This window comes from Eleginops maclovinus, chromosome 1 (genome assembly GCF_036324505.1).
Source record: "Eleginops maclovinus isolate JMC-PN-2008 ecotype Puerto Natales chromosome 1, JC_Emac_rtc_rv5, whole genome shotgun sequence".
Taxonomy (NCBI): Eukaryota; Metazoa; Chordata; class Actinopteri; order Perciformes; family Eleginopidae; genus Eleginops; species Eleginops maclovinus.
Genome location: NC_086349.1, coordinates 10,385,813 through 10,413,722, shown reverse-complemented (window position 1 = coordinate 10,413,722; position 27,910 = coordinate 10,385,813). Strand labels below are relative to the sequence as shown.

Genomic DNA, 27,910 nt, shown 5'->3' with positions numbered 1-27,910 from the left:
AGACTCTCAGAGTCCATATGGAACATGGATGACAGGACCTCACATAAAGCTCACTTAGAGATCATAACACACAGCATGGCATGGAAGTGGTTTTACTTTTACACCCTAGGGTTCACTGGCTTTGAGAGAGACCTCGCTTACTCGGCTAATAATTGTGCTTGCCTCTTTTTTTTCTTATACCAGGAAGCAAGCATCATCCTGTCAGTGTGTAGCTATATCCTGCTGTTAAACCTAGAGGACGACAGGGTTTAAAGTGTGTGTGTGTGTGTGTGTGTGTGTGTGTGTGTGTGTGTGTGTGTGTGTGTGTGTGTGTGTGTGTGTGTGTGTGTGTGTGTGTGTGTGTGTGTGTGTGTGTGTGTGTGTGTGTGTGTGTTTATGCTACTAGGTATACTGCATACAAAGGATGCATTAAAGTACATTGTCAACACTTAAGCCTAAGGACAATTGTTATGTTCGTGATTTTAAGAATCTAAAAAGTATTGGGATATAAACTCTTACTGACATAATTTGTCATTTTCAGCCTTCCCAAATTGTAATGTTGTGGTCCAGTATTAATCTGACAAATCTGACAGTTAATTCTGTAACGTTTAGTAGTTAAACATTGGTAGCAAACATTTCCAACTACAAAATCATCAATAAAAAACACACAACCCGATTTCACAGGTTCAGCATCAGACTTTGATGCACTGTAAGTGTTTTTCTCTTTCTCACTGTTGGATTCACAAAAGTTAACTGAAAGGGTAAGCAGGTATACATCTTTTCTGTATGTTGAGTATAGGTGTGTCCAGGTATGTAGGTGAAAACAACTGTTGTTCAGCATGTCACAGCCTGCTCTTTTTTTCCCTACACTTTTATTTCCAGCACACAGACTAAACTCCCTGCAGAATGCTGGTCACTCATTATGTCTCTGCCTTTCATCTATCACCATTACTGTCAAAAGACAGACAGAGCCATACATGAACACAAAAGAATACACACTCAAACACACACTGAATACATCAAATACAGGTGCTTTTCAGTTTTTGTTTTTTTGAAGTTACAACTTATATCTTTTCATTGACCACATCTTGAACTGCATATACCTCAAACCCATAATGGTTGCACAACCAACTAGACTCAACATTTTTCTCTAAAAACCAAAGTCAAAAGGCTAGAAAAAGCAGCAAAATTAGGTGCAACCAAGTAAATGGGTGTGTTATGTTGCCCTCAGGAAGATACCATCATCAGCTACTGCCCTCTGACTCTGACCTTATCAGTAAAATGTGATAAATGCAGATTTTTTTCAACCAGTTGTAGCTGCATTATTGCCAGCTCTTGCCAGGTTTGGAGAGAAATATGGAAAAAACACACAAGAAGTAAAATAGAAGAAGTTTACTTTAAGATATTTAATGTGACGAATGCAGAGAGAAGAAAGCTGTAGGGAGTCAAGTGGCCTGTTTCCTCACTTATTCTTAGATCAGTAACTGTAATCGCACTTCTGCCTGTCTTCATTACCTCATGGAAATGATTAATTACAACCTGCTAAAGTACATTTCATATGAATCGGTCTCCAAAAACGTCTTCCTCCATGATTCTCTTCAAACACCAAATTTCCTTTTCATTCTGTTATTTATTATCTTCACAGATGAGATGCAAGTAATATATCAAATGTGTTGTCCTCTATCTAAAAAAATATCATTAAAATGCTGTTTATATACAGTATGTGCACGATCAAATATATGTAGGCAAGATACAAGAACACACTCTCCCCTCTTTAATCCGCAGGAGAATTCACATTTTTTGGTGGTCATCAAAAGACACACACACATACACAAACATGGCTAATGAGGGATGCAGTTTGCGGTATATAAGCGTATGGGCTCTGAAACATGAAAGACTATGCTGTTTGAAGCCCCCTCACCCAGACATAAGACACCAGACAATTCTCTTAGTTCCAGTTCATTATTTATCTCCACTTATTTGCGATTTTTCATGGCATTTCTACCTTTATAGCGACACTAACCGGCAATGTCCTTATATGCCAGAATATTTTGTACAGGTGAGACTCCAGCAGTTTGTCTGCTAATCATGGTCTTTTGCTTGCATTTGAGCCAGAAGCTATCATAATCAGATGCTAATCCACCTTAACAGACTCCTCCAAATGAAGGGGTGGCAATCTAATGTCTTTAAAACTTTCCAAAATAATTTGTCATAGGCAGAATAAAAAATCAAACAATGGTGTCCATCAAGTTTTTGTTTCATTGTTCCTATTTTATCCCAATTTGGTGCAGCTCCTATCTCCCCCTCTTGGCCTGAGGTCCAGGTAGAATGTTGATTAATGGCTTACTGACGCAGGCCACATAGGGTGCCATGTGGCCCACTAACCGTTTTTGTTATTCACAATGATTTTTTTTGCACTCGTAACGTAAAGGATCTGCCAAGGCGCAAGAAAGAATCAGCAAAGCTGGTGGCCATACAACATTGTTTTGCTCAAAGGAGACATGATCCCTTACTGAATTGACCCTTGGCTTCCACAGCAGTGTTCAAATGCAAATGATCCTGCACCTTGTGGTAAATTTAGAAGCCTCTGGTATGAATTCTTGTTCTTCATCATCCAAAGAACAACTTTCTACCAGTTTGGTGATTCAAAAGTTAAAGGCATGTGGGGCCCATTATGTTTGTTTATGGTACGTCTCTAAAAACGTAATGCAAAAATGTTCCTTTCCAGCACATCTGTTTGAGTAAAAAAAATCTGCATTAAACGGTAGAAACTTTAGTAAAACATGGTGTCATTTGTTATTAGAAAATATATGAATGTTTTCCGCTCTTCCACAAATACAAAAAACAGACTTCAAATCTTTCCACATACTGTACCGGTGGTAACAACTCTCCACGTGTCAAATGTGTTTTCCACAAGACAAACCGACCCCGAGCCTCCAGCTCAAATACCTTATCTGTCCAGCTGAAAATACCATTTAACTAATGGCAGCAGTTACTGCCTTATATCAAAACAAGCCTTACTTCTGTGGTTTTACTGGAGTGCATACTGGCTGTGGGTCTGTGAATTTGTATTTGTTTTGCTTGATTTCAGCCTCTGTATCGTGAAACTCCTCCTTGGGTAAATGCTTTTGAGGTTTACTTCTCACCTCTCGTAAATATTAACACGTAACACCTTAAATATTTCTCCTAACTGTTACTGCTATCTTTCAATGACACATACACATTTGAACCAGTTTTATAATATTCATTGGATTACATTGCATGTAATGCATACAGGGAACGACACATAACTTATTAAAATGTACAGTAGAAATAACAGTGCATTATGAATAAATTAATAATATTCTATGATGTTTGGTTTACTAAACTTGAGGGCACGCTGGAGAGCTTTTTTTCAGATTCTGAAGAGTGATACAATCAATAAGAATATGTCTTTGTTCTCTGCCTTTCTGCTTGTTAGTGGGATGGGGCTCGGTTTGAAAACACACACACTCACAAACACGCACGCACGCACGCACGCACGCACGCACGCACGCACGCACGCACGCACACACACACACACACACACACACACACACACACACACACACACACACACACACACACACACACACACACACACACACACACACACACCGACATATTGAGACACGCCCACTGTTGTCCCCAGGTGCAGTTGGTGGAGATGGAGGCTCTCTGAAGGTGAACCCCATGGTGAGGAAAGGCGAGGTGCTGTGCTCTGTGAGCGTGTGTGTATCCGTCCTTTCATGTACTCACTGTCTATTATGTCTGAATTTGGGGTTGGCAGTCATGTAAAATCCGCTAAAGAAAGATATCTAAGAAAGGAAAACAAACTCAAAATTTTGGACAAAAAATTGGAAATGTATTTTTTTAAAGGGGATGGATTGAATAGAGGCCGAGGAGTTGAAGCGAGGGGGGTTGAAAGATGGAGGGATGTAGCTTTTATCTGAAGGAGGGGAAGCCAAATTAGAAATGTGCATGATCCCCCCCTCCTGGGACTGAGTCAATTAGCCTGCCTAGAGGAGCTGCCAAGAGGCTAGTGCTGGGGGATGGTGTCGGTAAAGAGGGTGGTGATGGTGTTGGTGGCGGTGGCGGGGGGTGACTGGTTGAGAAAGGAGAGGCTTAGGGCGTAGGCAAGAGGGGTAAAACTGGCTACAGGATGGAACATGAGGCTGTTCTGCAAAATATTACTAACAGAATCAGAATATAATGTTAGAAAAGGTGAGTGATGTAAAATGTCCATCATTGGACAGATTCAGTATGTTGGCACAACAATCTTAACAAGCCTGCTGCAGCAGTAGGCCTGTGCTTATTTTAGATTAAGAATCATGACTCAATTCCTAATTTAAGATAACTATCAAGAATAATGACAGATATTAGTTTATTTGGCTCAGCATATAGAGCATGCCATCAACTTTTAACATGGTTGACGTTTAAATCTCCAGCCACTCCTGTCCACACGTCAAAGTGTCCTGAGCAGTTTACTGAACCCCGAAATTTGCTTGATTGTCAGGCCAATATATTTGCAGGGAAGTTCACTGCCATCAGAAGATCATTGTAAATTCAACTCAGTTTGAAGACATCACCATTGACATTTGTTCTTAATATCACTGTCATCTGGACTTACTGTATTTACAGGATGAAAAACAAGGGACTGAAGGGCTGTTGGTGCAGCTGCACCTCTGTACACAATTTAACAGGAATGGATGGAGAGGATGCTGAGGAGCTGGAAGCAGTGGCAGGATGCCGGTCTCTGGCCAAGCAGCTCAATCAATGAACCAGACCAATAGTTACTACAATAGTTTTTCCAGCATTGGACAAAAATTGGCATCAAACTAAGATTTCACACAACAACATTTTGAAAAACAGCAGCAGTATAAAATGTTAATGTTATAGATGTTCCCTCTCTGCTTCCTTTAACTCTTTTTATTTTTCAATCAGTGATCCGGAGCAGCTGCAGAACAGCGGCAAGCAGGATTACAGGTGGGATGAAGAGGGAGGAAGAGGGGGGCAAAGAGGGAGGAAAGAGAGGGGGAAACAAGGGGGTACATGGAAGAAAGAGGAAAGGTGGGAGGAGGCGAGGAAAGCGAGGGTGAATACAGAGTTGGGGGTTGTTAACAAAGGTGGAGGGACGAGGTGAAGGAAATAAAAATGAGTAAGGCAAGAAGGAAGTAAAACAGTAACAAAGGAATGACTGAATGTGTGTGTGTGTGTGTGTGTGTGTGTGTGTGTGTGTGTGTGTGTGTGTGTGTGTGTGTGTGTGTGTGTGTGTGTGTGTGTGTGTGTGTGTGTGTGTGTGTGTGTGTGTGTGGTATAATTTCCAGTGGGAGCAGAGGGTGGCAGGTGACTTGAGTGACAGGTATAAGAGGAAACGGGGGGTAGAAGAGGCTGTACTGCACGCGCTCAACAGCGTGTCACCAGGCGGGCCTGCGTCTCCTTCCTTATCTGACAGGCACACTGCAGAACAGCAAAATCCCCTGCATAAGCCCCTCGAGCACTCCTCTGGGACACTGTGTGTGTGTGTGTGTGTGTGTGTGTGTGTGTGTGTGTGTGTGTGTGTGTGTGTGTGTGTATGTATGTGTGTGTGTGTGTGTGTGTGTGTAGACAGCATCAATTTCCTAAACTATAAGAGTAATTGTATGTGTGATAAAATGTGAGTGAGTGTTTGTGTGTGTGTGTGTGTGTGTGTGTGTGTGTGTGTGTGTGTGTGTGTGTGTGTGTGTGTGTGTCTGTGTGTGTCTGTGTGTGTCACAGGGATGGTGAGAATCTCGTTATTTTCCTATCTTCCTGTGTAAATCCTCCTAATTCCACCTCACCTCCAACACTCCATGACTGCTCAAGGTGATGGGGTAGGACAGACCTGGAGTCCCAAACTCACACACACATAGACACACACACTAACAAATGCTCGTGTCTGCACAAATCGAGAGTGCAATTACAGGTCAGTCTGGCAAATGAGAGGCAGTTCAGCAACACCGCTGGGCAGAACGGAGCATTCGAGGAAGTGGTTTTTGGAAGATAAATTAGAAACGACAGGAAGGGTCTCCTGTGTGTATGTGTGTGTGTGTGTGTGTGTGTGTGTGTGTGTGTGTGTGTGTGTGTGTGTGTGTGTGTGTGTGTGTGTGTGTGTGTGTGTGTGTGTGTGTGTGTGTGTGTGTGTGTGTGTGTGTCTGTGTGTGTGTGTGATTTTTTAACTTTTATACTGTATGATTGACATGTTTTTAGTCATAGCAGCCCTTGTATATATGCACCATCCTTCATTTCTTCTCAATTAATTTGAGAAACTGCACCAAAAAAGAGGAGGAAAAAAACCGTAGCATTCCGATGGGAATATTGCACACCAGACGGTAAAGGACGACCAGGAAATAAGCGGAAATCTGGCAATACTAAGTTTATGGTCGACTGCAAGTGTGGAGATTAAGTTTTCAAACAGATTCAAAAGTGGTGTTGATCTTTGAAACCTGATCACAAACCAGTTAACCTAGTGGTCTAACAATACACATCCATCCATTCACTGAGAACAGCTCAGTGATGACCTGAGATCGACTGATAATCTTTACTCCGCGCCATCAGCATGTTAAAGTGGTCTGCTTTTATCTGATGACATGGAACCTCATTACCATCAACCATCCCGTATCTACGACTCCCGTATCTACGACATCTGTGCTGATACGATAATCCTAATTAACCTCATTACTATGTTTTGGGTCTCTGGTTTAATCTGTTGACATCTTGATCCATGCATTATGCTAAAATCAGCACGTCTGCTAGTCCGACATCAACACTTAGCTTTTCACTTGTGAGGAAAGTATTTCATTGTTTTGGTTAGTCAAATTTTGTTTTCTTATTCTTGGAACAAATATTTCAGTTATGTTCATTTGACACTGTGCAAGCTAGGTAGAAACCCAGTTTTGCCTTTGTTAAGCACTTACAAATCCCATTGTCAAGAGAGGAAGAATTATTCTAAAAAAAATACTATCATATATTGTTCTTTCTAACTAATCTTCCATTCTGATCTACTCTTTATCTATTGTTTTAAAGAACTCTTCACCTTAAAAGGTTCATCTTAAACATCAGTTAAAGTGTTATCTAAAGAAAGTAAGCCCTAAACTTCCCTTATTCTTTTTTTAACACAATGATGAATCAAGGAAACAAGCTGCGCTGACCTCAGCTTCAACTCTTTTGTTATCCATTCATCCATGTGAGGAGGTTATTTACAGATATCAAATGACACCTTTAAAACATATCTATTATCTTCCATCATATCATATAACCCCTGCAGTGACAATACTTTCCTGTGGGTCAGCATGAATATTTTAGAACTTTAAGTAGTAAATAATACTAATAATACAAATCGTGAGAATGTTGTTTAATGATGTACTTAAACTTGATCATTTATTGTTTTTTGTATAAACAAAGTACTGGCAAATGATGATTTGAAATACAAGTGAGAGTCTACAGAATGAAAAGGGAAAACTCTATTATATATATATATATATATAATAGAGTTTTCCCTATATATATAGGGATATGGCAATACAGTATGAGGTACAATGTCTACATAATGCATGTATACCATAACACATTCAGAAAATCTACAGTTCAACACCCACCAACTCTCTCACACACACACACACACACACACACACACACACACACACACACACACACACACACACACATTTTATCCATAGCCACGACCTACAGATCAAGGGCAAGTATCATGTTTTTTTTCAAATCAGAGACATCGAAAAATAAAATAGATAAATATAAGAAACTGATGAAAGTTTGATGTTAACAGCCTTGTGCTTTTTATTTGAATAAGGGAACAACCTCTGCTACTGTCTGTCCCCTCTGGCTATATAGGAAAAAGTCAATATTTCAAGAGAGCAGAGACACTCATTAAATATTTCAAACAAAGGAAAACTGACATCGCTGCCCAGTATCTCTCCCTACATCTCTCTATACCAAGCCTCATCAGTTCTCTGTGGCTTATCTTGTTGACTCCAGACTTCATACACATATAAAGACAAACATGACTTGAAATGGGAAAGCACCAGCTAATGGACCAGCCCTGACAGACCAAGAGAGTATATTTATCCTGCACTCTACACAGTATGCACATGTATATAAGTTACCCTCCTCTGCCGGATCTCATCAATTGTTATCTACTGTCTGCTGACCTGGTAGATATTTCAGGGTTAAGAGGAAGGTTAATGGGTTTTTACACTGAGGAAGGGTTTAGATGGGGGTTAATGGGTTTTAAGGTGTGGCAGTGGATCAGTGTACAGCCACTTTAACCATAAAGTTACCTTGGTGGGCTATTCATCACCAGGCAATCAGTAGACCCACCTTGAACCCACAGGAGCTGTTAGGTTAAATAAATGTCCACTTCCCTGCTCTCCCATGTAAAATGATTGAACACACTTCAAGAGCGGATGCAACCTGTGACCACATGATGAAAGCAGTTATATGTATGCTGATCTAAACACTTCTAACTGTCTGGCTTGGAACCATCTTCTGACACACAGGAAGTGCGTATGACTTTCGATTGTAAGTTCATGAGTTCAGTACCCCAAAGTGCTAAGGCCATAATATCAAATCGTGTATTTATGGGTGCAGACTTTTTCAAGAGAAGACATCATAAAAAGATGGCAAAGTCCTAAACGGGTACTACACTGATTACGCATTGCACTACAATGTAGTTGTTAGACAGTGTTATAATTATCTTTTTTTTATTGAGCTTTGCATGGAAATGTATTCATTTGTCCTCCAGCTAATTTGCCTTAGATGCTAGCAACAGAAGTGACGGGCAATTAGGTAAACTGACTTCTGTCTAACCCCACACTTTATTTTCAATTTTCAACTGGCAGACTTCAGTCCAAACCTGAAGCTGACTCAAGTGACATCCCTTGAGGACATTTATCACACTAACAGTGTTTTACTTTTTAGCCAAAAGATAAGATAAGGTAAGATAAGATGTACCTTTATTAAAAGAGGCGTTATTGTACAAATACAATATTTAGTATATGTCATAAGATTGAAAAACTATAGAAAATGCCCTTGTTTATGCTAACAATATTGTCCAGTGTGTTTCAATTAAACTAGCACTTAAGCTTTAAACTACATCCCAGCAACAACCAACATGAAAGACCTTTGTGTGTGACCACATTACTATTAGCACAGCACAAGAGAAGTATCATGTTACACCATGTTGTACCATCCTCTGCACCCTGACCGCTCCTCACTGAAAAGGTAAATGAAGGGTTAAAGAAGGGTTCAATGGTATGGTAATGGAAGGGTTACTTTGCAGGCTAAGGTGGTTTCGAGGCGGAGGGGTAATAAAGACCAGTCAGACCTGGGATTACAAGTCTGAAAAGGTGAGATGACAGACAAAATGCACACCTGTGAGTCTAAAACACGTATACACCCACTCACAGACAAAACATGCTGGTGATAGCTAAAAAAAGAAGATTCTACAAATAGCATAAAAGAGAATAGATATTTAAAGCTTTATAAAGGCAGTTGGATTGTCATAAGGAGGATGAGGAAGAGAAAAGAAAAGGGGTGGGAGAGAGGATGAGAGAAAGGCAGAGTGGCATGGGATAAGCCTCTGTCATTAGATGTGGGATTTCAGCGAAAACCTGCAGTCAAGGCAGAAGTAAATGAGATTAGAGAACAAAAGTGGCAGAGTGTGGCAGGATGGAGAGTCTCACAATAACTGCAGGTGTAAAAGGACCAAAGACTTCTAATCTTCATTATGTCCACTGGTTTCTTATTGAAACATGAAAGCTTTTGAAACTAAAACAGGTGACATTTCAAAGATATCACATAAAGCCTTTGGTCTCAAACTGAAAACGTAACTCTTGCAAAACTAACCAATTCCAACTGAAAAAGATTTTCTGCAAAAGCCATTCTAATTTCCTCTCAATCCTCCACTTCCACCATCAGGAAAACAAAACATCCAAAACATACATTCCCCCACATGCACGCAGAACTCTTTCAACATTTTCTGTTTTCCTGATTTATGCCAAGATGAACAATCTGCTAACCAAATCCAATTGAAGGTAACCCATAAACTGTTCTCACTTGCATGTCCTCCTTCTTAAACTCCACTCTCCATCTGTCCAGCCAAGCTATTATGTTACCCAAGGAAATCACGATAATGATCAGCACAGATGCTAAACCACAAATATAGCAGAGTTGACACAAATTCAGAACAAATCCAACACTAAAACCTACACAGTGTATTCCCCAGCTCCAGTATTACTTCAAGAAACTTAAATCATCCAATGATTTTGGACATTGGATGATTTAAACATAATAGAAAAATAAATCACAGACATTAAGTCACATTTACAATTTCCCTCCAACACACCAACTACTTCCTGCATCAGTTATGTATTAACTTAAACCTCCTATCAAAATGAGTTCACAGATCATGGCAGAGAAAAACACAAACAGATACTGTAGGTAATATCAGGAAATTGAAATCTCACCTTCATCTGCAGATTCCTCCGCCTGCGTCCCGGTTCAGTCCTCAGCCCCTCCTAGACACTTTCCCCCTTGGCAGGTGCCATCATGGTCAAATAGTCCACAGGAAAGGGCTGTAAAGGATTCTCTAATGTCCTCTTTCTGTCTCTTTCGTTTACTCCCTCTCTGAGTCCTGCCACAAGAAAAGCAGCATGTGTGTGTCAGTGCATGTGTTCACACAACTCCAAAGGTCCTGGAATTCTTGAGTCCTGCGCTAAAGAGCGAGCGTGGTTGAGCTCCCTCTACGTCTCTCTCTCTCTATCTCTCTCTCTGCTCTCTTTTTCTTTTTCCTCTCGCTCCCGGCCGGGCAGAGAGGAGGGAGGACAGTTATGGGGTGGGAGGGAAGACAGAAGCTGCTTTCAGCCAACTGTTTCTCTATGTCTTCGTTCTCCCCCTCTGTCCTTCTCCCTGAGTCTTTTTGCCTAACTTTTACTTGTTCTCTTCTGGCTTGTTCCTGTGACAGATACTCTTTCACTGTTCAGCAAAGCGTGAAAGCAAAGCTCTCTCTGTGTCACACACACACACACACACACACACACACACACACACACACACACCCTCCTCTTTCTTTCCACGCCACTCCCTCTGCCACAGTCCAGAGGTAAAGTCACTCCCTCGCTGTGTCACCAGCCGCAGTGTCTTTCTCCTGCTATTATGATTCAACATGCTTTATCACCACAGATTTCCTACTTTGTTGGTCTATGTTTCTTCCTGATCCAGAAAATCTTTTAGCTGATCTGTGTGATAAGGATCAGGGTGAGTCTGGGATAAGGGGGCACTTCACACTTGGATTCTGTTTCAGTTTAAAGTTCACACATTCTTCCAAATGTCAGCTCATCCATGAGTCCATTGTTCAACACAGAAAGTGTTCTCTTAAACTTCTCTTGTGTTTAAAATATGTAGATTGATTTAAGTGGTTGAGTTTAAAGTTCAGACCCATAATAATAACCCCCTTCACCCTGATACCCTTAACCTTTTCACCTCTGCTTTGCAATTCAACAAAAAACATTAGGGATTTAGGGTATGCTTGTTTAACATGTGTTTGCTTCTCTGATTTGTGCCCGTTCTGGGAAATGGTACGGTCACAATTCTTCCCTTCAGCCATAAATACATAACCACACTTGGTATTGGGGGGTATCATTTTGGAAATAGCTTTTTAAATCTGCTGTTAAACAACAAAAGGAAAGAAAGAGATCGATCCTCTGTGTTGATCCTTTATTTCTTATGCTGTCGTATAATCGCAAATTACAAACCTCAGCACCAGCCAAGAATATTGATATTGTAGGAGTAGAATCTGCACTCGGTTAAGGTCCAGGAAACATGTTTGTCAAGGAAATTATGGTTATGGCAACTATATCGGATTGTCAGATTGTATAGGATTATTTTATGGTGTTATGTAAGATAACATCAAAAAACTTGATTAGGGTCCAGGAAAGATTGTGGTTAGGGTTATTAGGAGGAGAACATTACATGGGGGTCTGTATTAAGACCACAAAACACGTCCCCCACCTCCCCAATCTTGCTTTCTGCCTTTCTACTACTTCCTGCATTGGCACTCAATGGAGGTATCAGACCTGAACCCTAGTTGGCTGAAATTACATCCCCTTATCCTCCCTGTAGGGAGTGGCAAGCAGACCCGTGTCTGAGGACTGGAGATTCCCGGACGGTGTATTAGGATGGAGAAGGTTTGATAAATACTAGCAGGAGAGGGTATACAGTGTTTTGTAGGTGAGGGAGATGATTTTTTATAGAATGCAGGAGTTGACTGGGAGCCAATGAAGCTCGATGAGGGTGTGTTGCGGGTTAGCCTTGGCCGCCCATATCCAGGGCTTTTAAGGGTACCCTCTACAGGACTCCATTGCAGTAATCCAGACAAGTATTAATTAAGGTGGTGGATTGTCAGTCACAGTAGCTTTTTTTACTTTGACATTTTGTTCACCATTGCACAACTTTGCGTTGAATAAAAAGTTATTCAAGAAGGGAAAGAAAAACATTCTGATTGCTGACCTTGCTTACACTCAAACTTTTTTAGTATAGCTTATAATTTCGCCCTTTTTTATATTAATACCACCAACTGCTGTTGATCATAAGTCGTTAAAAAAAAATCGTTTTTAACCCCTCAAAGGTCAAGTTGGTTTCAGTTAGACAACAGTGTGATTTGCATGTCAAAGTTCATCAAAGTCGCCAGGTTGGATACTTTAAATTGACGTCATTGTGGAATGTATACCTGTATATTACTTGCATACCTGACCTATAAATGATTAACTTATAAGATATTGAAACTCTAGAAACATTGTAATGCAATTTTTATGAAGGTAAATCCATCAGACAGACAAATGGAGAGAATGAAACAAAAATAGAGCATACATCTGCACCTTCTAGGACACTCATTTATTGTATTATATAATCAAGGTCCCAGACAGCGGGGCGCAGCACAGTATCAGTGATGCACACACACACACACCCACACACACACACACACACACACACACACACACACACACACACACACACACACACACACAAACACCTGCTGATGGTATGTTCATGTAACACACACTCACACATGGACACACTGTGTGCTGTCTGGCGTCTAGCTGGCACCATTCAGACGGACATCTCTAGAGGATGCAGAGGTAGCCAATCACAACTGCCAGTCAGCAGCTTTCATTATCACACACATGTACACACACAGGGTTGGTCCTTGGTGTGTGGAGTACTTGTGATCTGCTGCTGTATGTGTCTTCCTTGTTGCCAGTAAGTAAAATATAACAGAATAATTTAAAATGACAGAGCTACATATTTTGACATATTCGGAAATAAACAGAAAGCAGTAGTATTATAAAACTGTATCAACAGATGTGCCCTCTGTTAGCTGATGTTGTGTGTCTCCTTCTGATGTGATTCATTTACTATTAATGAATTACATTACAAATATAGGGTGAAAATCAGATTACAAAAATACAATTTGCATTGATGAACCTGCATTGAGTATTATTTCTGCTGGCAGTTTACTAATTAAAATGAAAATATATAAATATCAAAATGTTCCTACTTTTCATGAAGCAATTTGTACATTTGTTACATCTCTTCCTAAAAAGAAAAAAAGAAGAGAAATATCCTTTAAAGGTCCCGCCCTATTGTTCTCCATCATGGATTTTCCATCTTCATGGTGAATTTGTGTCTTGTTTAATTCCTTCCTTCCTTATGTCCGTCCTTCCGTGTCTTTCTTCCTTTCCTTACATGTGCACTTCCAAGCACTGCCCTGCTTTATGTGTGTCTTTTCACATAAACTGATACCTGACACCGGACAAAAGACTGATAAGCCCGTAAAACACTCTCTGATGTCACAAACCGGACGCAAGCGTGTAAAAATGTCACGCTGTGCCGACAACATCAACACCATCACAACTGATCCGGCACATATTTTCCATTGCAACAACAGAAACACACGTACACACACACACACACACACACACACACACACACACACACACACACACACACACACACACACACACACACACACACACACACACACACACACACACACACACACACACACACACACACACACACACACACACACACATGCACTGGAGTTCCAAACCTTCTATCTTTTCCCTGTTGCTTCTGAGTACTTGAACCAATTGTTTCTGCTGGTGCCTTTTGAATTATTGTTGCTTATAATTAATTTATGAGTTATTGATTAGCCCCACGTGCACGCACACATGCACTCAGAAACACACACACACACACCCCTTTTCATTCACACAGAATTAGGAAGGCTTGTGCAAAGCTAAGCAAGTTCTCTTGTCTTTATGTGTCTCTCTTTCTCTGGCTCTATACACACAAAAACACACGCACACACACACACACTTGACCCTGTTGCCGCCTTCTTCCATCATAGCTAACCTTCTGTGGTTTTCTTTCTTTATTCATTCTACCTTTATCTAAAATTGCCTTCTCCCCTTTAAATCCTTCCATCATCCTTTCATCTCAATCTCCTCTCATCCGATTCTTCTCCTTCACCCCACCCATCTTTTGTCTCCTCCCTTTCTCCGTTGATCCCTCCATCTTTAATCATTCACTACCTCCCAAATCCCTCTTTCTCTCCTTCCTTGCTTCCATTAGAATTTCATTTATCCTCTTTTGCCTTTAATTTACATTTTCTGGCACGATTTGGACATTTTACTCAAATAACAATTAGAAAACCAATAGAACACAATTAATTTAAAGAAAAATCAAAACCTATTTTCCTCCATGATTACACTAAAACACCCCTTATGTTTTCTATTCCCTCAATTTTCTCAAAATCTGTTTCCGTTATTTGTACCTTTCCCCTCACTTTCCCTCCATTTGTTCTGCCTCCTATACTCCCCACAAAAACCCATCCCTCCCTCCCTTCCTCCCTCTATCCTTCCGTCTCTATTCTCTGTTTGTTCAAGGCCTCTTTTAACGAAGCCAGTCTCCTCCCAGGTCTCAACAGGCTATTGTCAATACTGACGTCTGGCCTCACACACACACAGATACACACACACAGACTTACGCCTGAGCACGAACACACAAGCCAACAGATTCATAAACATGTTCCCAAAAGTACACATGGCTCTCTATAAAGGTCTCAGCCTCTTCTGTCCTTTGTCCTGTGCTCTAATCGCTCAGTTTAGCTTTTAACACTCTCTCTCTCACACACACACACACACACACACACACACACACACACACACACACACACACACACACACACACACACACACACACACACACACACACACACACACACACACACACACCACACACACACACACACACACACTCACACACACTCACACACACACAAAAGAGTGCCAAGTTCACCAGCTCGACTGAACTCCTTTCAGGCCTGTATTCATGATTTAGATTGACAGCGCATTGTAATACAAAGAAATGAGCAAAGTATGCTAAAAAAGGAAGACTAAATTAGATTAGCATCTTTGGAAGTTTTTTGCAAAGATAACACTGATTTGAGTTGTGTGTGCATCTGTGCATATGATGCTCCTTAACAAATTTGAGCTGGATTGACTGACTGGCAGAGCTTATGATACACAACATGTGATGACCAGGAACACATACTGAAAGTAACATTCAAAATCCATATAAATGCTAATACATGAGGTGGCTGAGAGGTGGAGGGAATTAAATTTGGTGTAGGCAGATAGTGGAATAGCAGCTGTGATGCAGTGCTCAATGGCTGGTTAATGCAAATAGAATGGGCGTCAACCTCTTAGAATATTATGCCAACATGTATAGGACAATTTTAATCAAGAGACAATTTTGAATTGCCTTACTTCATTGGCATTAGTTTGTCCTGGACTTGTCCGGTCATTTCCTGTACCACAATATTAAAGTTTCTATTAACCATAACCAAGAACATTCCCAATCTTTTAAAGGCTGTTACTGCACCCTTACCCGACATAGTTTCTATGTCACATCATGATATTTTCCAGACCTCAAACAAGGCATTGCTATCTTTCTCATTCTCTAAACGAAATGTATATAAATGCTGTTTAATGGCTTAGTTACGGTTCAAAAACTCAATAACGATGACCCCTTAATAATGTCTTAGATATATTCTAACAAGCCAGGTCTGCGCTGGATACATTCATTTGTATTCAATTGTTATAGTTTAACCCTAAACTGTAGAGGAACGTCTCAGAGGAGGAGGACATATTGTATAACAGCAAGAATAATTTTTACAACCTTGCAACCCTTCTGGCTCTTTTCTAGTTTATATCTAATTACCACATTTATATCAAAGGTATAATTGAAGATCCAAAAATAAAGTATGGCAGTAATAATTATATAGCTATTTGTGATGGGACATAACGTAATATTCAACTGATTTAATAAAGACTGGATATAAAAAGCACGGCGGATCTTTGCGTACTTTTTGTTCAAACCGAAGTTCATCTCCTTTGTCCTCATTCACTTTCCCTTAACTCGCCCTCCCAAAGCAGCACTCCTGCTCATATAAATATTTCACATCCAAAACTTAAAAAGGCATGTTACTTTACACTTCAAAGACCCCAGTGTATGCTTCACTCCATCATACACACACACACACACACACACACACACACACACACACACACACACACACACACACACACTAAATACAAAAACACGTATGCACAATAATCCACACATACAGTACACATGATATGGCAACACACCCGGTTCACACTCACATATACAAACACACTTAGGTATATAAACTTAAGGAATACAATACGTCTTCATACACACACAGATGCACACACACACACACACACACACACACACACACACACACACACACACACACACACACACACACACACACACACACACACACACACACACACACACACACACACACACACTGCTTTGCACTGCAGGCCTGGGAGAGGTGCAGACCGATACACACACATCATTAATGATTTATTGAGGATGAGAAGAGAGGAGTTGATAGATTCTGCTCTCCAAAACACTCCTATAGCCTCCTGCTTGACCGAATCACAGATACTGCGGATGGTCTCATGTATATTCATGTAAGTATCAAAAGATAAATATTAAACTGCATGTATCGTTTAATGGAACTCTCCACTGCATTTGTATATTTAATTGGAATAATAATGAAAAAAGGCTTTCAAGTTTAACCAAATGAAAGAATGGAAGAGATTGAAGAAAGCATTTTGAGTGTCTAAGATAATCATTTTCATATTTGAATATTGTATTGGTATGAGAACCCCACAAACAACAATGGTTAACTCTTTTGGAATAAGTATGACAGTATTTCACAGGAGGCCAAACAGTCTGGAAGAACACAACATTTGTCTATGTCACATGTCTTTTGTGCTTTCCTATAATAAACCAAAAGGATTAAAAATTGCAGTGAAAAAACAATAAAAACAAAAAAGTCCAGGATTCTCAATTAAACTATATTTCAGTGACTTTTGCTGTCAAGGACAAGCTGGACTATTTTGATTTAAGACATAACTAGTCAAAAATATTCTTCGTGGTTAAAAGCTTGACTGTTCCGCACTATACGTAACAAGACTAAGCACCTATAGAGCCATGCTAGCGTATCTGTGAGGCTGACTTTCTTTCCATCAAGGCCTTGAGAGTTGTGTCATATGTAAAACAGCTCTGCTTTCTTCTTATAAGCATTCGAAACTTTAAAGACCATATTTAAGTCCTTCTCGGGCCAGGAAAGGACATTTTCAAGGCCAATGGAAATCCAGTCCATTTCTTTGTACTCTTCCCTCCCATGGCCTGTAAAAAATGTATTTGAATGTGTGTATGTGTGTCACACACATCAAGCAGGTGCAGTGGCAGTGCCTAATAACAGTCAAGCAGCCGTCTGCAGAGCCTTTGTAGGCAGATAGAATGAACCAGGACTCGGTGGTGTGTTAGACTCATCAAAGCCTGCCAACACTGGACCTAAAACCATTTTACTGCTTTGGAGAGCACACAGCTGCGTTGATTGGAAAACCACCTGACCTCACTGAGTGTGTGCATATGTGTGAACACAGCCCCCAGAGTGAGTGACAGGTGGCGACCAGAAAGTGTGCTTGGCGTGGATTTGGAAATTGTGAGGCTTGTGGTTAGGCTATGTGCTTGTGTATGTGATGATGCATGCTGCATGTGTAAGCATGTGTGTGTGTGTGTGTGTGTGTGTGTGTGTGTGTGTGTGTGTGTGTGTGTGTGTGTGTGTGTGTGTGTGTGTGTGTGTGTGTGTGTGTGTGTGTGTGTGTGTGTGTGTGTGTGTGTGTGTACAGTAATTGCCTAGCTGGGAAACCCTTGACTTTATGACATTTGAGCCTGCGACGATCTCTTCTCCTCTTTTTTTAAGTGGGCAACAGTGATCCATGAAAAAAAACACAAAGGAAGTGAGTGAGACAGAGAACAACGAAACTAAGAAATGTAAAGGAAAGAATGAGAAGGATAGAGAGAGACAGAGAGGAGGACAAAGTGTTCCCTGTGCTCAGTTATGATTCTCAGAGTTCTGGGCAATTCTCCCAGGATTGGGGGTCAACCAAAAACCAAAACCAAGAGCCAGTGATCCAAAGCACAGGATTGAAACACAATGAAACTTAAGGGAAGAAAACATACTAGCAGAGCACATTAATGCAAAGAGCCAAAGCTGAGAGATATCCAGTAAACATAATGACTTGATATACTGTATTTTGTATCAAACTGAGAAGCCCTGAGGAACTACACACAGGAAACACACACAGTTAAAAAAAAAAAAAAAACTATATTAATAAAAAGCATATTAGATTCCTATTTCAAAAGAAAAATCTGCAAACGAATAGTTTTAGATATTGTAAATGATCTCAATAAAGATACATTGCTGCATACATTTCCACACACATTCTCAGACTTTCAGTTGTGCCTGCATTAAATTATGTTTCACTATCTCTGTGTCCATACCTCCCACTAAAGGGAGGACGGGAATCCAGAGGCGTCCGAAGGTAAACACACTTGGCTAACATCCTCCACTCCCTTCATCGCTCACTGCACACGGCCCCCCTAATTAGATAAACTGCCTGTCCAAACAGTAAAGGCAGTAGCTACTGTATCTGAATTTCATCCTTCCCGTGTCCTCAGCTCCTTGCAACTCGATTCCTCATCTGTCTTCATATATACTCTTAATTTTTGCCTAAGCTCATCAACTTCAAGATGATGCTTTGTCAGCACTACAAAGTCCCTAAAGAGAAGGTTGAGATGGTTGGATTGTTAGAAATAAGCATCAGACTTTCACAAACAATGTATTTTATTGATGAAGATGTGAGACTTGTTCCCATCAAACTACAGTCCTGTTTTTGTCTGCTCTGAACTGGAAATAAAATGCAAAGAGCCATAAAGGAACATAATTACTTTAAATTCCTGGCAGTCCTAGACCTGCATGTTTTTCCAGTTTTAATGATTTCCATAATGTTGGTTATCTGTTGTTCTGCCAGATCTGGTAGACTGGCCGGCTCTTCTCTATGCTTCTTTATCTCCAGTACACTCCCACACTCATCCATACATCACTAGCACAGATGTCTTCCTACTTCAGCTTACTTTTCCCCTTCCTTAGTCCATCTCTCTCTCTCTCTCTCTCTCTCTCTCTCTCTCTCTCTCTCTCTCTCTTCTCTTCCACCTGTCTTTTAGCTTATGCTTATGATCCCATTTAGTAAGTTCAGAAGCCAGGTTTTCGTGTAAATGTCCACTCTTCCCGGAAAATTAAAAACAGAACATGCAAATAAACATCAGTTTCGTTCTATCGCTCTAACAGTGATGCGAATACTAGGGGCTGATCACATCAAGATAAACAGCTGGTGCGGCTCATTCTCCAGTCAGGTGCCTGCAGAATTTGTATGTGCAAATTGAAAATAAACACAGGTGGATGGACTCCAATAATCTGTTCCTCTCTTCTATTTCTCTCTTCCAACCCTCTTTCCTTCTTATCCCACGTGTTATTAGTTATGTATTTGCTTTGGAAAGGCACAAAAATATTAAAAAACTAATTGTTTCCATCTGAAAACTTATTTTGTCCTGAGACACTAAATGAACAAAAGATGTAGGAAATGAGCATTTACGGCAAATGATGTCTCTGTTAAATAAGAGTTGAATACAACTTTAAGTATGTCCATTGATCAAGCTAATCATTCTAGTGTTTTTCTTAATCTATTTGCCAATGAACAACTTCCTACCAATACGAGGAATAGCTCTTGTTTTTCTGCCTTGAAACTGGATTTACACACATTCCCGCCATCCTATCTTTTTCGTTCACTCCTTAATGACATCCCATCCTCTCTTCTCCACTTTTTCTATCACAGGATTGCTGACACGGCATCGGTACCAAGAAGGACACTGGCCTGATTGTGCAACATGATCCTGAGGCCCTCACTGCCACGGCTATTTCTTTTTCCATCCGTCTCACTTCCTCACCTGTGCGGGTTTCTTATATCACTTAAATATTCATCTGACCCAATTCCCTTCCTTCTCTTATCTGACTTGGTTTTTCTTCAGAAGGAAAAAATGTATATTAGCAGTTACAAGTATTCTGTTATTAAACAGCAATACCTATGGACATGAAGTCGAGGTAATGAGGTAACACAACTACCAGCACCACCACTATAACCAATGGGACATGACCTTGTTCTCGGTGTAAGGACCAATGGAGATAGGACTCTGTTTTTTTTTCACACACACATAAATCACGGTGGCTGAGCAATCATAGGTGCAAACAGCTTAAAAGCAAACATTATACACATATGTTATTTTAAAAGGCTGCCCTCAGCAGATTCAAAAAGTATAATAAGATGTGGCCCACAAAACTAAACTTGTGCTTGTCTTATATTGCACCTAAATATACAGTATGTGTTAAAATACATTTCACATTATTTATGTGTTAATAAACCCACAGCCAAATTGACTTACATTATGAGGCAATATACCTCACCTCTAGTGAGGAACCCAGCCCTTCGTTTGGCCCTCTGTGAAAAAAGTTTGGACACGATTGAATTAAAATAACTCCTTCACGATTCACAATCCTTTTGACTTGCAGCTACAGTAGATAGTATATTTTTCAATGCAGATTTTACTGATAGAAAACCATTTATTTTCATATTTTCAATATAAAAATTGTTTTAAGACTCAACACCTCTTATTCCTCTGATTCCTTAGGAATTAGTTGATGAGATGTAATAGTTTAAAGAAATGTGGCACATTTGAGGAGAGATAACTAGTTTGTTTGTGTTCATGTGTGTTTCCTGAAACTTATAGTAATTAATTGAAATGTGTGTGTGGGTACCTCCAGATCTTGTCTGGAAGTGCGACTATCTTTTGATGCAATATAACTTCCTGTGTGAGGCCATTTCACTTTTACAGGTTGAACCTTTAACCTTTATGTATGCAGGTATATGCACACACACACACACACACACACACACACACACACACACACACACACACACACACACACACACACACACACACACACACACACACACACACACACACACACACACACACATATTCGCGACACAAAAGATTGATAAGCCTGCCACTTTTAGACCAAATACACTCAAACTGCACCATGGGAAACAAGTGTGTGTGTGTGTGTGTGTGTGTGTGTGTGTGTGTGTGTGTGTGTGTGTGTGTGTGTGTGTGTGTGAGTTGATTTTTCAGTGTTACTCAAGGACACATAAACACTGATAAGTGTCAGGACACAACAACCCTACACCTAGGAACCTTGAGAGCAGTCAGCCGAGGTGTCTCACACAATAATAGATAAACAGACACTCACATATTTGTCTTACTGTACTTGTGAGGACCCCCATTACAAGAATGCATTCCCATGCCCCTAGGCCTAAAGAAAGCATATTACTTAACTGACCCTTAAAACCAAGTCTGAATCACCAAACATCCTTTGGAAGGTTGGCGCCAAAGTGAGGACCTACCAAAACATCACCAGCTACCAAAACTAATATTTAATTTAGTCATTTTACATATTGGACACACACACACACACACGGTGGTTAACGGCTGACAATGACAAACATTAAACTCTCCGTTTCCAACCAATTCATTTTATCTTGTTTATTTTTTTTTTCTCCTCCTCTTCTTCTCTCTCCTGTCCTTGGCTTTTATCTGCCCCGCTCTTTTCTTATTTATCTTTCGCTTTTATTCTCGCTCCCTCTCTCTATCTGTTCTGTCCTTGGCTGTCTTCCCTCGCTCTCTGTTCTGTCGGATCCTATTATCATCCATGTTTTGATAACCGTCTGCCTTCCTTACTTTATATTTATATACAACCAGCATTGCACACTCTTAGTGCACTGGGTGCTGATTTATTACACGTACAAAGGGTGTGTATTTGTATGTGTGTACATATGTGTAGGTACATATAATATAACAATTTAATTCAGAAAAAGTGGGAGAAAAGTGTGTCAGAGAATATAAGTTACAAAAAGGAGAATATTTTTATCACATTAAATTAAAATTCCTTTTGTTGTTTTATTCCTCCTATAATGTAAATCAAATTTGATATACCACCTCAACCAGCAGCATTTTTTCTTCCCTGCTCATTTTATACCATAAAACGTATTGATTAAAACATTTTGTTGTTGTGGAGAAAAGATGTGGGGCACATAGAAAGATGTGGAACCAAATATAGAAAGTTAAGGGAATGAAAGGAGTGAGGTGTATTATGTATACCATCCCTAAATAGAATACTTACATCCCAGGCTAAACAGTGAAGGATGAATAGACATGAGTAGGGATTCAAATTATCCTAAAAAACACAAAATGGGGGAATGAGGGAGCAGCTGGATTGAGGGATTGAATCGGGGTGCTGCAGGGAGAGGAAATGCTGGGTGGGAGGGTGAGGGGATAGAGGCAAAGGTAGGACAAATGGGGTTTTTACTGGAAGATAAGAGAACTTGAATGTGTGCAAAGGGGATAAGAAGGTGACCTAGAGGGGAGCGATGGGTGCCAGATGGATCGGATAGGAGATTGAGAAAGAAGAAGAGATGGAGAGCAGAGACAGAGATGGATAAAGGTACTGGGAGAAAGATATCGCCATTGTTCAAGACTGTGAACTTGTGCCAGACATGATTAAAGACTTGGCCAAAAAACCCTTAAGCATGAGTAAAACCCGTTGCTGAAGTCTGAGCACTAAAGGGATGAGTGGGCGGGTTAGTAGGATCAAGAGAGAAATAGAGTAGAGAGGAGGGTTAGGAAGAAAAGGGGAGGAAGAGGGGGAGGAAAAACGAGAAGGAAGGTGAGGATTCCCTTGGGAGGCTAAATAGGCTTATGTAAGGACCCTGCAGAGACAGACAAAAGTCATGGCCATTTAGTTCTGTTTAAATACACACACGCAAACACTTGCACACACACGTACACACATGTAGACACAAATGCTGGACCAGTGACGTGCTGGCCATGAGTATATGTACACACTGGCACACTCAGACAAAGGCCTTGATCAGCAGACACACTTTCTGCAAACACAAACAGAAATGCTGAGACAGAGAGACATTATCGCAGGATAACGGCATAACAAGCAAATAAACTGGACCAGTTTCCCATGCATGGATTAACCTCAAACCTCAAGATTTAGTCTTAGTTTGCTGTTTGCAATAAATGGCTAGAGATAAAAAACTAAATAGATTGAAAAGGTCAGAGTTCACCTAAGCTGACTTGCAAATACACTTTACATTTAACTGAAAACTTGGAAGGTTAATAACTGAGGTGAGTTCATCGGTTATCAGGACTGAACGTAATGTCACTTGTTTTGTTGTAAGTATTTTTTCTTCAATCTTTAATTTGACACAAGCTGCTGTTGTTTTGTACAATGAGCCAAATTCACAGAAACAGAAACTGAGGTATCTTGCTGTTTATGTGTCCACAATGTATCTAAATCTTTACTCATACAAATATTACAATGACAAAGATATTGTTGAGTATCCTTTATATCAATGTCTTATTTTCTCTTGTATAATGTGTTTCCTTTTCCAAATCTTTACGAAATAACCTCCTTTCCTGCCAGCACACCGGAGGTTAGAGCCGAGACAGAGCTACTGTTAAAGGGTTATTTCTGTCATAAACTGACACACCTGCAGCAATATTATAGAGACACGAAAGAGAAAAAAGCAAGGGAGATGGGTGCAGGTGCAGGTAGTAAGATCGGCTTTTAACTATAGGTCTTGAAACCAGGGAAATCCCATAAATTATCACCAAAATCTTCGTGTGCATTTCTCAAGTGTCACTCATCACTATAACTGAGGGCTGAATCCAAGTACTGAGCTAAGGACTATATCTGACACCTGTTAATTGAATTAAAGCAACAAAGACATACTTTTTGGAGGGCATATTTTGTGTTTCACTAGTTTGTACAAACTTTATTTTGTTTCTTCTGCCAAACTTTACAGAAGTAGGTGTATAAAGAATTATTGACTTATGGAGTTATGGAAGGATCAGTACCACGCTCATGTTTGATCAGTAAACATTAAGCTACAGCCAACCTTTTGTAATCGTACCAGTCTCCTACTCCCACAAAACAAACGAGTATTGCTCCGAAAATACACACTCCCCTCACAAAAACAGACGGTACAGGGCTAATTATTATTAAGAATGATGCCATCAGACTTTCCTTTATTTCCTTCTGGTAAAGGCAAAACTGCTCCACTTTGATTTTGATTGGCTAGTAATCATTGCATTTATTGTTTTGGGTTGGCAAGGTTTAGGCATGAGCTGTGACATTGGTTTGGTTTAGAGTAACAATGTCATGGTAAATTAATCCAAAGCAGTGTTAGGGTTAGGGTCAGGGTTAGTCCTCTTGACTAACCATCAAGCATTTAGTTTGACAGGAGATTGAAAACAAGGAATATTCAATGTTATTTGATTTGAAAATACAATGTCAAATACCAACAGAAAGTTTCCAAGCAAACAAGCAAACATCAACATGTTTCCCATATCAAATGCTCTTGTTTCATAAACACAGCACTTCACTTGAAGAAAAATAACAGAAAAGGAGTGATGTCATTTTTACTGTGTATCAGAGAATGCTATTCATTAGCTACAAAGATCTTATGGGGGTCCATGTGAATGATATGAAAAGCAAAGGTAGCTGATCATTATCAGCAATGGCTATCACACTCACAGTTTCTCAATTATTCTTATCTCTCTTCCATTCTCTCATGCGCACACAAACCCTGTTAAAAGATGTGCAGATAATTCAAAGATAATAATGAACTTTACCAATGACACAAAGAACTTGTTGTTGTCATGCCATGTGCTGCAATGAGCTCATCGTTCTTGAACTAGATGTGCTCTACTGACACTGATGTCATCTGGTGATACACAATAGGGCCAATAATGACAAACTAACACCACAGACTGAGTAACAAATGACAAAGTAACACTCACAAGTTAAACAGGAGAGGGAGGAAGTCGTCAATTCCAATGTGTAATTTTGGACAGTGCAGCCTGTATTTGTGAACAAGAAAATTATTGGCTACAAAACAACTGATGTCAGTGTCATGAGACACACCTTAGAACTGCCATCTTTTCATCTCAACTTGTTGATGGATTGTACCAATATCCCATAAATATCTCCAACTGCAATACGTGTCATACAGGTCTGAACCAGTTAGTCTCAGCCACCCACTTCATTCTTGACCCATGAGACTTTGTCATTTCCATCGCGTGGCCTCTGCAATTGGAGCCAACAATGATTCATTGAAAGAAATCAACTGTCTTTCTGTTTTTGCTCTTCCTGCAACTCATTTCACGCCTGTGTTATGTTCCAATTTACATCACTTCTTCTCTATAATTCGGTTGAGGTCGCTCTGCCTGTCAAGCAGATGTGTCACATTAGGCTCACCACATAAAAGGTAAAAGCAGCTTTTATTCTTAAAACGCAACTCCAGATGACAGATTTGCAACTGTTTAACAAGAACCCATAACAATCATTTCCTTTTGGAGTATGACAGGCCTGAAAATGTTATCCAGATCCAGCCAGAACACCAACACATCTTGTATGACCCAGTGTGGTGGCCTACTGCTTTTAATGAGCCTTGATCAAAACCCAGAGTTAAGAATAATGTCATAATTATGCTTTTCTTTTTTGACTCTCAACATGGTGCTTTAATCAATGTAGCATAATAGCTCACCTGCAGTGTCGATTTGAACAGGAAATTGATGGAAAGAGGTTCTTGAGGAGTTAGGGCCTGGATTTCCCTCTTCAAGTGTATCCGCACAGCTGAAATGACATAAGTAAAATGTGAAAGTGATGAATCTGACATCAGTTGAAGTGAAGCATCCACAGAAAAAGATTTCCTTAAAGAATAACTTCAATACAAGTTCCAAACCCCAAGTTACGCCCAGTTTGCCTAAACAATTTAACTGGAGATTAACCTAATCTTTCATGGGCTAAAAAAACTGTGAGGACACAGCTAAGGTATCAAAAGTTGCTAAATCATGAAGTCATTCTGTAATATGTGGTAAAGTTTGACGGGGTTATTTTACATTCTGATGGGGTTTCAAGACAAAATAAAGGGAGTTTTTTCTGAATGTAGGCCCATCAATGTCTTTCAGCTTTGGAGGGTGCCAGTTTATTTGAAACAACTTAACTCCCCTTATCCCAGACTGTTGCCCAAATGTCCTGGTTTCAATAATTAAACATTTAGGTGGACCGCAGACAACCCCAACTGAATAGCACTTTTCCTTCACATCTTTTTCTGTTTTCTACCTTATGAAATCTTCTTTGGATTACTGTATATGGTTCCTCTTTCTAGACTCCCTTTGACTTCCTTTTAAAATTGAGTCCTGCTTCTTTCACTGTCCTGTCCCTTCATCTGCTCCTGCAGTTTCCCTTCAATCCCTCCAAATGTTTCGGTTCACCAATTCTACCAGGTGAAAAGCCCTGTGACCCCACATCATAATAATCCCTCACTGTGACCTTCGGATCATTTCCCGCACAAAGTCTCCTCCCTCCTATCACGTACCCCAACATAAGCCTTTCGATCATCACCTTCTCCTACTCAAAGTTGGTTTTGTTTTCTTTCTTCTGTTCAACTCCTACCCTTTTTTCACAATCTTTTTTCCCAAATCATATGCCTTTCCCCCCTCTTTCTTTCATTCTTTCCTCCTATTTTTTTTTCTTTTCTTTGATCTGTATTTCTAATCTCTTCCAGAGGGGATCGGTTCTCTGGTTTACACTGCAGGAGTTCTGGAAATAATATCCTCTGACTTACCCATGTTCATTCTGATCGCAGGGCTGTACAGCATGAAACACTGAATTTTGTGAAATATTACATGACATTAAATTACATTCTCTCTTCAGTGCTATAGTTTAGGTAAGACCATAGCACTACATGTCCTATCTTGACACTTTCATGCTGTGTGGCTGAAAAAAATAATGATGTTGTATTTCTTTAAAGAGTCACACTGATGACTCCTTCTTGAGATAACTTAGATGACTTAGATATCATCTAGCTGATTTAGAGATTTTATTTTATGTTTACCTGCAGAAGACACGCAGCATATTGCTGACTCGCTGTCTTGAGAACTACGCTACGATGAAAGGACAAAAATGGAAAAATCACATTCACCAGATAATATTTTTTCACATAAATTAATTTAATGGTGATAATCAGATGGTCACATTGGGACATTTACATATTTAAAAAGAACACCCAATCAGTGGATCCCTCTCCAATGAAATGCACCGCAGAACGTATCCAACAGCTTCTCAGGTGTTCAGTTTAAGTTTCAGTGCCTGATTGCTTGGTTCCATTCTCGTTAGTGTAGGACTAACCTCACCTTTGACACCTGTGCGGGAGTGTTTAAAATCCCTGTATCT

General features: G+C 40.0%; 1 protein-coding gene across 3 annotated transcripts in view; it reads right to left on the bottom strand.

Annotated features, from left to right (window-relative positions):
• Positions 1 to 26,332, bottom strand: part of sema3b (sema domain, immunoglobulin domain (Ig), short basic domain, secreted, (semaphorin) 3B) — an 80,937-nt gene extending 54,605 nt beyond the window's left edge. The window contains exons 1-2 of one of the 3 annotated variants that reach the window (XM_063885113.1): positions 26,220 to 26,332; positions 10,500 to 10,666 (exon numbers count right to left, since the gene is read on the bottom strand). The gene's annotated coding sequence lies outside the window, so the exon portion shown is untranslated. Of the gene's footprint in view, positions 1 to 10,499; positions 10,975 to 13,588; positions 13,798 to 26,219 lie in introns of those variants that run through there. The other 2 variants (XM_063885104.1, XM_063885097.1) reach the window with 2 other exon arrangements.
• Between the last annotated feature and the right edge of the window lie 1,578 nt (positions 26,333 to 27,910).